General features: G+C 38.8%; 1 pseudogene; it reads left to right on the top strand.

Moving 5' to 3' along the window:
• The first annotated feature begins 10,846 nt into the window (after positions 1–10,846).
• Positions 10,847–11,775, top strand: LOC123832589 (annotated as a pseudogene).
• The last annotated feature ends 2,921 nt before the right edge of the window (positions 11,776–14,696 follow it).

The following is a 14,696-nucleotide window of genomic DNA, read 5'->3' as shown; positions in this document are numbered from 1 at the left end:
TTAACATATTGCTGAAAGGGCTAGTTTTGGTTTCCTGTCTGTGCCTTCAAATTCTAATCTAATAATATTGTCCAGCAAACAGATCTCACAGGATCTTGCATATTCTATGTCCCAGGTCTCTGGTCTGGGCTGCACCACCCCTGCTATTTCTGCAGGCCTGAGTCAACAGAGACAAAGGCAGCCAGGAGACTTGGATTTCTCACATCTAAGAACAAGGACTCAGGCTTTGACAAAGCCAAGGGGGCAGGGGTTGATGTCCATCACCCCTTCATATTCACAGCCCCTAGTCTCTTCCCTTAGGGCATTCCCATGTGATCACAGCTGTCTTAGATTCATTCTCTTTCCTAGAGAATTGTTACGCATCATTGACTGCCAATCATGCAAAGGGAGCCAGGCATTAGAACAGGCAGCGTTCATGCCAGGGAAATAAGTTTTGTCTCCTTAGTGGCTCCTGGTCCAGAGGTCTCTCACTCAGCCCAAGTCACGGGGATTACAGCTTCCTGAGACCAGGCAGAGCAGTCTCCAACATCAGAACAATTCTGGTTCATAACAAATGCACAATAAATGGTAGCTATTATTAAAACTGGGATCTATTCACTGGACTTCTCAACAGGCTACTTCCATTTTGTGATGCCATCATTTAGTAGTGTCCTGATTCCCTCTGTAATGTACAAACTGTGTTCTATTCTTCCTTTATCCTTCCACTCTTCCTTCCATTCTTCCTTTATTCCTTCCTCCCTCCCTTCCTCTTTCTTTCTGATTGGTTTGGAGAAGAAGGTACTCTTTTTAAAAATTTTATTTTCAAATTACAGTTTACATTCAAAATGATTTTGTACTAGTTTCAGTTGTATGATATTGTGGATAGACAATCATATATTTTACAAAGTGGTTCCCCACCAATACTTCACATACCCACCTGGCATTACAAGTAGATATTACAATAGTATTGACTATATTCCCTATGCTGTACTTTATATCCCTGGGACTCTTTGATGACTACCAATTTCTAGTTTTCAATCCCTTCACTTTTTTCACAGCCCCCCTTACCCCCTTTCCTCTGGCAAAAATTAGTCTGTTCTCTGTAGGTATGAGTCTGTTATTATTTTTTTGTTAATTAATTTTGCTCTTTAGATTTCACATACAAGTAAAATGATACAGTATTTGTTTTTCCCTGTCTGACTAATTTCACTTAGCATAATACTCTCCAGGTCCACCCAGGCTTTCAAATGGTGAGGTTTCATTCTTTTTGATGGCCAGGTAATATTTCACTCTATATTTATGCCACCACAATTTTATCCACTTGTCTATTGATGGGCACTTGTGTTGCTTCCATAGCTTGGCTGTTGTAAATAATACTGCAGTAAACATAGGGGTGCATGTATTCTCTCAAATCAGTATTTCTATTTCTTCAAATATCTATACCCAACAGTGAAATCTCTGGATCATAAGGAAGTCCCATTTTTATGTTTTTGAGGACTCTCTATACTGTTTTCCAAAGATACTGTATCAATCTCCACTCCCACCACCAGTGCACAAGGGTTCTCTTTTCTCCACCACCTTGTCAACCTTGTTTGCTTGTTTTTTTATTGGTGATAGCCATTCTAACAGGGATATCTGATTGTGGTTTTGAATTTTACTTCTCTGATGAGTAGTGATGTTGAGATCTTTGAATCCGTTTATTTGCCATGTATATGTGTTCTTTGGAGAAGTGTCTATTTAGATCCTTTGTCCATTTTTAAATTGGATTGTTTGCTTAATTGGTGTTGAGTTATATGAGTTGTTCATAAATTTGGGATATTAACCCCTTATTAGATGGATCACTGACATATGTTCTGCCATTCAAGTAGGTTGTCTTTTTGTTTGGTTGATACTTTATTTTTGCTGTGAAAAACTTTTTAGTTTCATGTATTCCCATTTGTTTATTATTGCCTTTTATTTTCCTTGCCTGAGGAGATATATTAGAAAAAATGTTGCTAAGAGTAATGTCAGAGAATTTACCTCCTGTTTTCTTATAGATTATTATTGTTTCAAGTCGTCATTTAAGTCTTTCATCTATTTTGAGTTTATTCTTGTATATGGTGTAAGAAGGTGGTCTAGTTTTACTTGTTTTCATGTTTCTGTCCTATTTTCCAACAGCATGTATTGAAGAGACTTTACCCCATTGTGTAATCTTTCCTTCTTTGCCAACTATGAATTGACCATATATATGGGAGCTTATCTTGAGTATCTATATCTCTTTTTTAAGAGTCTTTTATTGATTGTGCTATTACAGTTGTTCCATTTTTTTTTCTTCCCATTATCCACCTGTGTCCTGCATGCCCCAACCCTCCAGAATTTCCTTTCTCCTGACTTCATGTCCATGGGTTGTACATATAAGTTATTTGGCTTCTCCATTTCCTATACTATACTTAACCTCCCCCTGTCTATTTTGTGCCTACCTATTATTCTTGTTGTTCCCTTTATGTTCCCCCAACATCTACCGCTCTCCCTCCCCACTGATAAACCTCCATGTGATCTCCATTTCTGTGATTATGTTTCTGTTCTAGTTTTTCCCTTAATTTGTTCGTTTTTCTAAGGGAGTCTTGAAAAACAAAGTTTCTTCTGTTCAGATGTTGATACTTGTGAGTTTGTTGTCATTTTGTGTTCATAGTTTTTGATCTTCTTCTATTTGTTAGATAAGTCCCTTTATGATTTCATATAATAAAGGCTGGGTGAAGATGAACTCCTTTAACTTGACCTTATCTGGGAAACACTTTATCTGTCCTCCCATTCTAAATGATAGTTTTGCTAGATGGAGTAATCTTGGATGTAGGTCCTTGTGTTTCATGACTTTGAACAATTCTTTCCATCCCCTTCTTGCTTGCAAGGTTTCTTTAGTGAAATAAGCTGATAGTCTTATGGGAACTCCTTTGTAGGTAACTGTCTCCTTTCTCTTGCTGCTTTTAAGATTCTCTCCTTATCTTTAAACTTGGATCACTTAATGATGATGTGCCTTGGTGTGTTCCTCCTTGGGTCCAACTTGTTTGGGACTCTCTGAGCTTCCTGGACTTCCTGGAAGTTTATTTCCTTTGCCATATTGGGGAAGTCTTCCTTCATTACTTGTTCAAATAAGTTTTCCATTTCTTGCTCTTGTGCTTCTTCTGGCACCCCTATAATTTGGATATTGGAGTGCTTAAAGTTGTCCCAGAAGTTCCTAAGCCTCTCCTCATTTTTAAAAAATTCTTGTTCCTTCATTCTGTTCTGGTTGGATGTTTGTTTCTTCCTCCTGTTCCAAATTGCTGATCTGAGTCCAGGTTCCTTCCCTTCTGTTCCCTGTTGGTTCCCTGTATAGTTTGCTTTATTTCACTTTGTGTAGCCTTCATTTCTTCCTTCATTTTGAAACTGAGCTCAATGAATTCTGTAAGCATCCTGATTACCAATGTTTTAAACTCGGCATCAGATAGGTCATCTATCTCCTCGTTGCTTAGCTCTTTATCTGGAGTTTTGATCGGTTCTTTCTATTGGGCCATATTTGTTTTTCTCAGACCACCTGTTATCTGGTAAGTGGGAGGAGCCTTATGTACTCACCAGAGAGAGGCAACCCATGTCTCTGAGTCTTGGCACAGTCTATGGGCAAGGGGTCACTCAGGGAACAATGCTCCTCACTCACTCTTCTATAGCCCCACTTTCCAAGGAACTCTCCTGTGAGACTGGGAGTTTATCCCACTGTCGCAAATGCCACAGTATTTTACAGCTAGAGAGTTTGAGTCTTTAGTTTCCTGTTCACCCTCCTTGCCTGTGTGGTCTGCCACCTTTCTGCATGTCCTCTCCACTCAGCTTCCCATCTCCATCCCTCATACGGGACTAGTTGAGTGTTTCTTTAACTCCTTGGTTGTCAGAGTTCCATGCAGTTTGATTTTCTGGCACTTCTGATTGTTTATTGTTTTTAAGTTGACCGTTATCCTTCTCCTGGTTGTGTGAGGAAGTGAAGCATTTCCACCTACACCTCCATCTTGGATGGAACTTCTGTGGATCTATATTCTGTTCCATTATTCTATATGTCTGTTTTTTTTTAATGCCAGTACTTGTTGTTTTGATTACTATAAACTTGTAGTGCAGTTTGATACCTGGTGGTGATTTCTGTAATGTTCTTCTGCTTTCTCAGTATTGTTGAGACTGTTCCTGGTCTTTTGTATTTTTAAATACATTTTTGGATTATTTATTTTAGTTTTATGAAATAAACCATTGGTAATTTGATGGGAGTTGCATTGAACCTATAGGTTGCCTTGGGTAGTCTGGACATTTAATGATGTTAATTGTTCCTCTCTATGAATTAATTCTTACTTCCACTTATTTGTATCTTCTTTAATTTTTTCAGGGTCTTGTATTTTTCTGAGTACAAGTCCTCTATTTCTTTTGTTAAATTTATTGCTAGGTATTTTATATGCAATTAAAGATGGAATTGGTTTTTAGTTTTTTTGTTGATAGTTTGTTGTTGGTATATAAAATGCAACCAATTTCTAAATATTTATTTTCATCCTGCTACTTTACTGAATTCATTTATCAGTTCTCACAATTTTTAAATAGAATCTTTAGGGTTCTCTACATACAATGTCATGTCATATGCAAATGATAATAGTTTTACTTATTTCTTGTCCTTTTGAATGACTTTTGTTTCTTATTCTTGTCTGATTGCTACAACCAAGACTTATAGTGCTATGCTGAATAGGAGACATTCTGGTCTTATTCTTGTTCTTAAATAAAATGCTTTTAGCTTTTCCTTATTGAGTGTGAAGTTAGCTGTGGGTTTGCCATCTATATCCTTGATAATATTGAAATGTGTCTCTTGTATTTCTACTTTGTTGAGAATCTTGATTATTTTTGGAGGGTTGGATCATGTTAAGTACTTTTTATTTATTGATTGATTGATCATATGATTTTTGTCTTCCATTTTGTTTATGTGGTATATCATGTTAATTGATTAGCTAATATTGTACCAACCTTTCATCTTAGGAATAAATCCCACTTAAACATAGTATATGATCTTTTTAATGTATTGCTGAATTTTAAATGCTTATATTCTTTTTAAAAAGATTTATTTATTTTATTTTGAGATACAGGGGTAGTAAGAGAGAAAGAGGAGAGAAACATCAATGTGTGGTTACCTCTGGCGAAGGAGTGCCCCCCTAGTGAAGGAGTGGCCTGCAACTGAGGCATGTGCCCTGACTGAAAATCTAACTGGTGAGCCTTTGGTTCACTGGCCAGTGCTCAGTCCACTGAGCCACACCAGCCAGGGCTAACTGCTTGTATTATTTTGATAATTTTTGTATCTATATCCATCATGAATAATAATCTATGATGTTCAGTTTTGTAATGTCTTTGTCCTTGTCTGGGTTTGAAATCAGGAAAGGGCTGGTCTTGCAAAATGAGCTTGGGTCTCTTTATTTCTCTTGAATTCTAAAATAACTTGAGAAATATAGATGGCATTTCTTCTTTAAATGTTTGATTAACTAATTTGTGAAGATATCTTGTCCAGGATTTTGTTTGTTGGGTTCTTACATTTTTTATTGCCCTTTTGATTATTATGTTGGTTCTACTTGGTCTGTTCAGATTTTCTGTTTCTTCGTGATTCAGTCTTGGAGATTGTATATTTCTAGAGATTTATTTATTTCTTCCTCAGTTTTCACTTCATTTATTTATTTTATTTTCATTGTTGTTCAAGTATAGTTATTTCCCTTTCCCTCCACTACTCTCCCCTGCCCCACCCTCAGTACAAAAAACTGTTAGACTTTGCTCATGGATCTTTTATACATGTTCCTTGACCACCCTTACCCTTCTTCCTCCCATCATGCCCCTCACGCCTCCCCTCTGGTAACTGTCAGTTTGTTCTTTATTTCAACATCCCTGGTTATATTTTTCTTATTTGTGTGTTTGTTTGTTTTGTTGATTAGGCTCCACTTATAAGGGAGAGCATGTGGTATTTTTCCTCTCACTGCCTGCCTTATTTCACTTAGCATAATGCTCTCCAGTTCCATCTATGCTGTTGCGAGGGTAAGAGCTCCTTCTTTTTTTGTGTGGCATAGTAGTCCATTGTGTAAATGTACCACAGTTTTTTGATCGACCCATTTACTGATGGGCATTTAGATTGCTTCCAGCACTTGGCTAGTGTAAATTGTGCTGCTATGAACATTGGTGTGCATAGGTTCTTTTGAATTTGTGTTTCATGATTCTTAGGGTATAATCCCACCAGCAGAATTTTGGTGTCTAAAGGCAGTTTCGTTTTAGTTTTCTTGAGGACTTTCCACAGTGGCTGCACCAGTCTGCATTCCCACCACCAGTACATTAAGGTTCCCTTTTCTTCACATCTTCATCAGCACTTGTTTTTGTTGCTTTCTTTATGATGGCCATTGTGACTTTTGTGAAGAGGTATCTCTTTGTGGCTTTAACTTGCATCAGTCTGATGGCTAGTGATGCTGAACATTTTTTCATATGTCTTTGGACCCTCTGTGTGTCCTCCTTGGAGAGGTGTCTCTTCAGGTCTTTTCTCATTTTTTAATTGGGTTGTTTGTCTTCTTGGAGTGGAGTCTTGTGTATTGTTTATATATTTTGGAGATCAAACACTTTTCTGAGGTATCATTGGCAAATACAATTTCCCATACAGTTGGTTCCCTTTTCATTTTGCTGATGTTTTCTTTACATGTGCAGAAGCTTTCTATTTTGTTGAGGTCCCACTTGTTTATTCTTTCCTTTATGTCCCTTGCTCTGGAGAACAGATTGCTGAAAATATTGCTCCATGGAATATCTGAGATTTTCCTGCCTATATTCTGCTCTAGGACTTTTATGGTGTCACGATTTATATTTACATCTTTTTTCTATCTTGAGTTTATTTTTGTGTATAGTGTAAGTTGGTGGTCTAGTTTCATTTTTTTTTGTATGTAGCTGCCAAGATTTTCCAACACCATTTGTTGAAGAGGCTATTTTTACTCCTTTTTATGCTTCTGTCCCCTTTGTTGTAAATTAATTGACCACAGATACACGTTTATTTCTGGGCTCTCTGTTCTGTTCCACTGATCTATATGTCTGTTGTTATTCGAGCACCAGACTGTTTTGATTACAGTGGCCTTGTAATATACTTTGATATCAGTATTGTGATCCTCCCTACTTTCCTCTTCTTCCTCAAAATTACTGTGGTATTTGGGGTCATATTTGGTTCTATGTAATTTTTTAAATGTTTGTTCTATATCTGTGAAATATGTCATTGGTATTTTAATGGTTGCATTCAATCTATTAGTTGCTTTGGGCAGTGTGGACACTTTAACAAAGTTAATTCTTCCACTTCGTGAACACAGTAAATGATCACTGGCTCATTTCCAGTGACAAAGAGCTAGTACTTTGCAGGGTTGTTTATTTCATTGATATCCATTTAGATGTACATCTAAAAATTAAACACTTTGTGTCTACATTGAAAATAAATGTCTTTCTACCATGTCTGTCCATAGTTCCTGAGGTACCACACAGAATAGTGCTTATCAAGTTTCTAGCAGCCCTTCGGGCATTTGAAGACCATGATATATCTCTCTTACTTTTTGAATATAAAACCAAATCTCTGGAATTTACAAGATAAAGCTTAAAAGCATTGGTTTTGAAGTTAAAGAGTCTCAGTTCAGTCACTTTCAGGTTATGTCATCATCAAGTTATCTAATCTGTTTTTTCACTTTTTTTTTGTAAAATAATACCACCTACTTTATAAAATTTCTTTAGGAGATTAAAACTAATAATTTTGAAATTTATCAAAATACTAAGAACATGGTAAGTGCTTATAGCTGGGGTGTCAAACTCATTTTCACTGGCGCCATATGAGCCTTGTGGTTGCCTTTAAAAGGGCCCAATGTAATTTCAACTCATTAACAGTTAAGGACTGGTTAAGTTACATTCACAGTTACACTTATGCAGTGATAAACAATCTGGGTATTTGAAGACAACCATAAGGCTGATGTGTCCCACATGAAAACGAGTTTGACACCTCTGGCTCACAGTAAATAACTAACTAATTATTAAATATTTTGTCAATATTTTTCTTTTGAGGTCACTTCACAGCTTCTTAACCCTATGAATGTGCCTAGTATGTGACTCCTTCTCTTTAAAAATGACTTCAGAGGCACATAATAAGAGTTGATCATAATTAATACTTACTAACTGTTTAGGTTTCTGTCTTTAATAGTGATATTCATTAGAGATAGCTGTAGAGTCATATGGATATATAGATAATTTCAAAAGCAGTGAGATACATATTATCCCAAGTGAAGGCTTGAACATATAAAACAACCCCAAAAAACCAATGAATCAAAATAGGGGGTAGCAATGAAGATGATGAAAGTTTAGAATTACAGCTCTTTCTGCTATGCAAACAATCTTGGAGAGACATTTCCCACTTTACAGCATTCCTTTCTGATGATCTCATTGCTCTTGCTTTATAACTAGATGATAAATTAGTCTGAACAACTAATTGCTCCCTCAGAGCCATCAGTGAATCCAAAGCAGGGCCTAAGGGCTACTGAAAAGCCCTCCAAGGCGGCAATCCAGGGAGAATGAGTGTGCCTAGGTCTCTGTTGAACAAATCCTAGGAGACTGAATTCTTTATAAGGAGGAGAACAGAGGTGCCTTTGGTGGAGCACTTCAGGCTCTGCTCAGAAACATCTAATGTTGGGTCTTGTGATAGCCTCGTGGAAAGCCTGACTGTGCTCTCAGTGGACTGTGTGAGTGTTGAAACTGCTGCCCATGTCTCACTGTGAGCTTCTTCTCCTCACATGTGAAAGGCCTCACACATGGTCATTTCTGGTCCCTGTGGGTTTCTTTTTCTAAAACAGATTTAAAAATACAACAGGATTGTGGAATCATACATTATCATGGTGTCTGATTCTAGGTGTTTGCCAACCAGGGAGAGGTGATCCAGATCTCACAGAAATGTGCATGGCTCAGAGATGATACTCAGGTTTGGCTAAAATGAGTAATGAGAAGCAAGTTGTCAGCCTCATTTCTCCCCCCATAATGTCACTTTTTCTCTCCTTGCCAGCTTCACTCTTGCTCAGTTCGAGGGTGGTATGTGAGTCACTCATTTTGGTGTGGCCATTCTCTTTAGGTATATTTTTTAAGTGGCACTTGCCACAGTTAATGATTTGAATTCCCGTGGTGAATGGGTCTCTATAACTTCAAAGCTCCTATATTGGAGTCACCATTAAGGTATAGTGTCAAAGTTAAGGCATAAGCCTGCTGTCTGATCTTTTAAGCTAAATTAGATGCTAACTGGATGTGGTCTAAAGTCAGGACTGGAAGTGACCAGCAAGAGGTAAAACAAGAATGCTTTCCCACCTCAGCATAAAATGATGATGTGAACTCATCTGGAAAAGGACAGTGCCTGAGAATGGAAAGGGTTCCCTTCAAAAAGCAGAGGCCATATAGGAAAGCTCTCTTCATGGCTAAGGGTATGGGCAATGGTGCAAAAATGGTTTGAGCCTTGGATCTGTTACATGCTTGCTTTGTAAATTTGGGCAACTTGTTTAATTTTTCCAAGTTTCAGATTCCTGATCTGTAGATGCACATAGTAATGATAGTTTTTTCTTATAGGTTTATTTGAAAAATTAATCATAGTTTTAAAGTGTTAAGCCCACTCCTCAGAACACAGTAAATATTCATTAAATGGAATGCATATGTAGGCATACACTATGTCTTGTTAATGTTAGTGTTAGTATTACATTAGTGTTAGTATTAGTGTTAGAATTATCCTGCATTATGAGAGAAGGAGGTCTCTGTGTCTTCTGACACTATGTCCTGCTCTTGGCTTGTTTAACCTTCCTCATCAGAGCTGTTCTTTGCCTTTCTGCTATATGGGTCACTATATTCCTTTCTTCATCATAGTATCATGAATTTGATGTTTTCCTTGATGCTACATTATTTGTTTTTGCTTAGCATTTCAGAGTGTCCTCAAGTCCACTTAGAGAAGGTTGAAAAGAGCAGAAGAACCAGAGCAGCAGCTCCTGAGGGATTTGGGGATATGAGGCCTCCCAAGTCCAGAAGGATGGAGTTTGAAAAGGGTATGATCTAAGTCTACCCAGCAATGTTGTTTAATGAGACATTTATTTGTAGATAGGTGCATGGTACATTAAAGAAAGGCACTTAAAGAGATAAATTTTCGATACATAAAGGAAGGAAACAGTTTTCTTTGGGATTTATGATTTTGCCAAATTTCAGACATTTCATAAACTTTACTACGGTACTAGGGTGTTTTAGGTGTTGAAGTTCTCGTTGTTATAATCATTATGGTTTTTATTCTGTAGAGAATGGAACTATGTCTATGAAAAATATTGCCTAAGTTACTTAAACTAGTATGGCTAATATGTGGCAAAATATGGACTTAAATTAACTGTTCTGATATCTAATGTGATGTTTTCTCCTGATGTTTTTCAGAGTAGTAAAAAGTGTGAATTTGTTACTCAAAGATAATGTGAGAGTTCAAAACATAAATTTGTGTAAAGAAAGTAAATGCATGAGTTAAACAACTGGAGAAAGTTTTTTAAACTTAACATAAGAATGGTTTGAATATACTCTTAAATTTCTGAACTTGTCATTGAAGACGATCACCTGCTTCCACAAAAGCATTTCTTCTAGGAGTTGAATAGACTGTACTTTCCAAATAAGTATTTCTAAGTGACTGATTTTTTAATACAGATGTTGCCATTCATAAGTGGGCTGGTTGTGGCTTGTTGAAAACACAGCCAAGTCTTCTGCAGCAAAGAGCTTGATACTTCAATACTGGTGTTCAGACTTTGGTGTCTTGAGTCTTTTTGGAAAGTCTGACCTCATCAGAGCCATGAGCAATGCCTCTGTTGTGACCGAGTTTATCCTGCTGGGCATCCCTCACACAGAGGACCTGGAGACTGAGCTCTTTGTTCTGTTTTTGTCCTTCTACATCTTCACCCTTGTGGGAAACCTGCTCATTCTACTGGCAATCGTCTCCTCCACCCAACTTCACACACCCATGTACTTCTTCTTGTGTAAACTGTCTGTGTGTGACATATTCTTCCCTTCTGTGAGTTCCCCCAAGATGCTCTTCTACCTCTCAGGGCATAGCCGAGCCATCTCCTATGCAGGTTGTGCATCCCAGCTCTTCTTCTACCATTTCCTGGGCTGTACCGAGTGTTTCCGATGCACAGTGATGGCGTATGACCACTTTGTTGCCATATGCCATCCTCTACACTACAAGGTCATCATGAGCCACAGAGTGTGTGCCGTCCTGGCCATGGGTACCTCATTTTTTGGCTGTATTCAGGCCACCTTCCTGACCACTCTCACCTTTCAGTTGCCCTACTGTGGCCCCAATGAGGTGGACTATTTCTTCTGTGACATCCCTGTGATGCTGAAGCTGGCTTGTGCAGATACCTCAGCCCTGGAGATGGTGGGGGTTCATCAGTGTGGGTCTCATGCCTCTCAGCTGCTTTCTTCTCATCTGCACCTCCTATAGTCACATTGTCTACTCCATCTTGCAGATCCGCTCTGCAGAGGGCCGACGTCGTGCGTTCTCCACCTGCAGTGCCCACCTCACAGTTGTCCTACTTTTGTACATGCCAGTGGTGCTCATCTACATGAGGCCAACCCAAAGTCCATGGCTGGATGCAACTGTTCAGGTCCTGAATAACCTGGTCACTCCCCATCCTGAATCCCTTTATCTACAGCCTCAGGAATAAGGAGGTAAAATCCTCTCTGAGGAAAGTCCTACATCAACTGGGCTTTCTTCCTTAGCAGTCATAGAGAGAGAACAGTGGCTTACACTTTAATTCCACCTTGTGACTTATAAAATATTTTTATGTGGTTGTCAGAAATGTCTTTGAAATCAGGATTGCAGGTGTTGTTACTCTTGTCTATATTTCACAATGTAGGGAAAGATTCAAAGAGGTAAAGTTACTTGTCATAGTATACATAAGCGGTGATGGCAAAATGAAGACACTAGCGATGGTTTCCTGATGATTGAACCTGTGCTCTCTTGAGGTATCATGTTGCTGATGAAGGAAGAAAGGGGTTTTTTCCACAGTAGGCAGGAGGACCTGAACCTTGTACTTCTCAATCTTCATTTTGTTCACCCACCTACACCCTCTTCTCTGTTTCTTTTTCCCTTCACTCAGACACTTCTTTATCTTGGCTGCTTTGATTGTTTCATCAAATGCCTGAATTGTGTAAACCTTCATTGTATTGGTCCAGAGGTTGTTGAAACATGGGTGAAGTGCATCCCAATGGTTTTCAGTAGCACCATAAAAATGAAATTCTATGAGGAGAAGGTCTTGTAGCAGGGATTTGGGGCAGGTTTCTTATGAATGAAACAAAAATATTGGTGTACTGTTGTCACCCACAAACCCCATCTCTTGGCCTTTGACCTGGGAACAGTTCAACAGGTGAGTGAGAATGTGAAAAGGGAAGCTCAGGAATCCATGGAGGGTACAGTTTGGTCTGATACCTGATGAGAAAATTTGGACATGGCTTTTCATTTCTCAGTATAGCCAGAGGATGATTCTGGGTTCAAGCTGTCAATGTTTTGTGTCTATGGTTTCTGTATTTTTTAAAAGTGTTTGGTATTGTTGCCCATTCCTTGCTTTTTTTTTCTGAAATAAGCTAAGGAGAAAATAATGAGCTATTTCATTGCAGTGAGCTTTTTATGACTGAATGCAGTGAGAATCCTATTGCTCTTGGAAAATATAGTCACTACGAAGTTTATTCTAACAGTGAAGTAGAGTGGAAAGGAAACTGAGAAGAGGATGATGGGAAAGCAAGAGTCAGAGGTGGAGACCAGTTTGTGCTTCTCAGAATAAGAGAACAACCAAGGAACCTGCCAGACCAAGCCAGTATTGCTGTGTCTACCTCCAGCCACTCAGCTGAGCCAGCACATGCACTTGCAGTGGAGACATGCTCTCCTGTCACTTCCCTTAAAGCCTAGGAGCCCTCTCTGTGCTGATTCTCCCTCGTTTCCCAGGAAACAAGAGCTTACAGAAGAATGTGGAAATATACCTGAGATTATTTCAAATTTAGTACATCCCTGCTGAAGCTTCTCCAAGTCCACTTGAGGATCCCTTCCCACTCCTCAATGTCCTGGTAGGAGCTGCTCAGATGGTCAGAACAGAACAATATGTAAGAATGAACGATGTGATCCAATTCTCATCCTTTTTCACTCACACAGATGTCATTTGATGAATAACTTTGTGCTGGGGGTTGGGGGGTAATGAAAAGGTGAAGAAGACATGATCAACAGAATGAGTCACACTCTGCTTAGAAAATAAACAGATATGTAACTAACATCCCATGATAAAGGTATGAAATGCAGCAGAAAGCATGGGGTGCATTTTTCTGGGGCTGTGGAGGAATCTCAGAAAAGAGGTGTTGAGGGTTGAAGGGTTTTTTGTCTGTTTCTTTCCTATACCCCATGAAGAATGGCTTTTACAGGGAGAAATGTTTTACAGGGAAAAGTGATGTACTTCTCAACCTTTTGATTTTGGACTGATGGGGATGAGACATAATGCCTTGGGTGGGTATCTCAACAATTTGTCATCTGGAAGGAAATGTTCTTGAATAAAAAATGGGGCAGGTGTTAGGCAGGGGTGGAGAAAAACAATGGAGGACCAATTGGGACAACTGTAATAGAACAATAATAAAATATTTAATAAAAATAAATAATTTGACTTGTTTTTAGAGATCTTCCTTTCATCTTGGAGCTTTGTTCTGAACTGGAGAAATGCATTGTGCAGAAGGACTCTGTCTCTACCTCCTTAAACAAATGGACTTCTCTGCTTGTCCTAGGGTTTCTGAGAGATGCAGGAAGCTCTCCTGTCTGCAGGAGTGTCTGAGCTTTTTCTACCTAAGCAGGGGCCCAGAATGTCAGGCCGAGTCTAGAGTTTGGAGGCCCCAATTGGGTTTGGTGGTGCAATGAGACCTTTCTGTGTACAAGGAACAGTATTAGAAGAATTTTGAAAACAGAACTTCAGTGGAGGTAATCCCAAGCCAGGATATTTAATCTACAGAGTTGGAACCCAGACAGCAGCTGAAGGCCCAAAGATGGGGTAGGGGTGAGGCAGAGAACACAGATATTGAAGCAGAGATTCAGAATGTGTTGTGCAGAGTGAACTAGAGCAGTGGTATTTCCTGAGGCTCTGGATTCAAATGTGGTCTAGGAAGGGCACCTAATACCTGACCCAAGGCAGATCCAAATTTCTTTAAAATGCTTCTCTGCTCCTTCCAGCACATCCTGCAATATGCCACTGTCGTCTCTCATCAGTTTCTTTCTGCTCCTCCCTATACTTGTTATATAGCAAGTGACATTGCTGAAATTCACCCATGTGTTGTGTTTTACCTACACTCCCCAGAGAGAGACCCAAGAGTGAGGGCAGCTGATGTGGAAATCTAAGAGTGTTGCCAAACTAACAGCTGCTCACTTGCACTGCAGGGGCATGGATAGATGTTTTCCAAGGAGTATTCACAAAAGCCGCCTGTTCTGTTCATTCTGTGCTGTACCTGGCATCCTGCTGATTTGTTCCAAATGAAATTAATTGACATAAAGAAATAACTACTCAGAGTTAGTGTTTTAGTCACTTGATTTGCATTTTTGTTGAAGAAAATAATGACTGTGATATTACAAGATTGGTGAGAAATAATCTATTATTTATCATTCCTTTATTTTA

Source organism: Phyllostomus hastatus, unplaced genomic scaffold, assembly GCF_019186645.2.
Source record: "Phyllostomus hastatus isolate PE091 unplaced genomic scaffold, TTU_PhHast_1.1 phas_scaffold_193, whole genome shotgun sequence".
Classification (NCBI taxonomy): domain Eukaryota; kingdom Metazoa; phylum Chordata; class Mammalia; order Chiroptera; family Phyllostomidae; genus Phyllostomus; species Phyllostomus hastatus.
The sequence above is the reverse complement of the archived record's forward strand: the minus strand, read 5'-3'. Positions and strand labels throughout refer to the sequence as shown.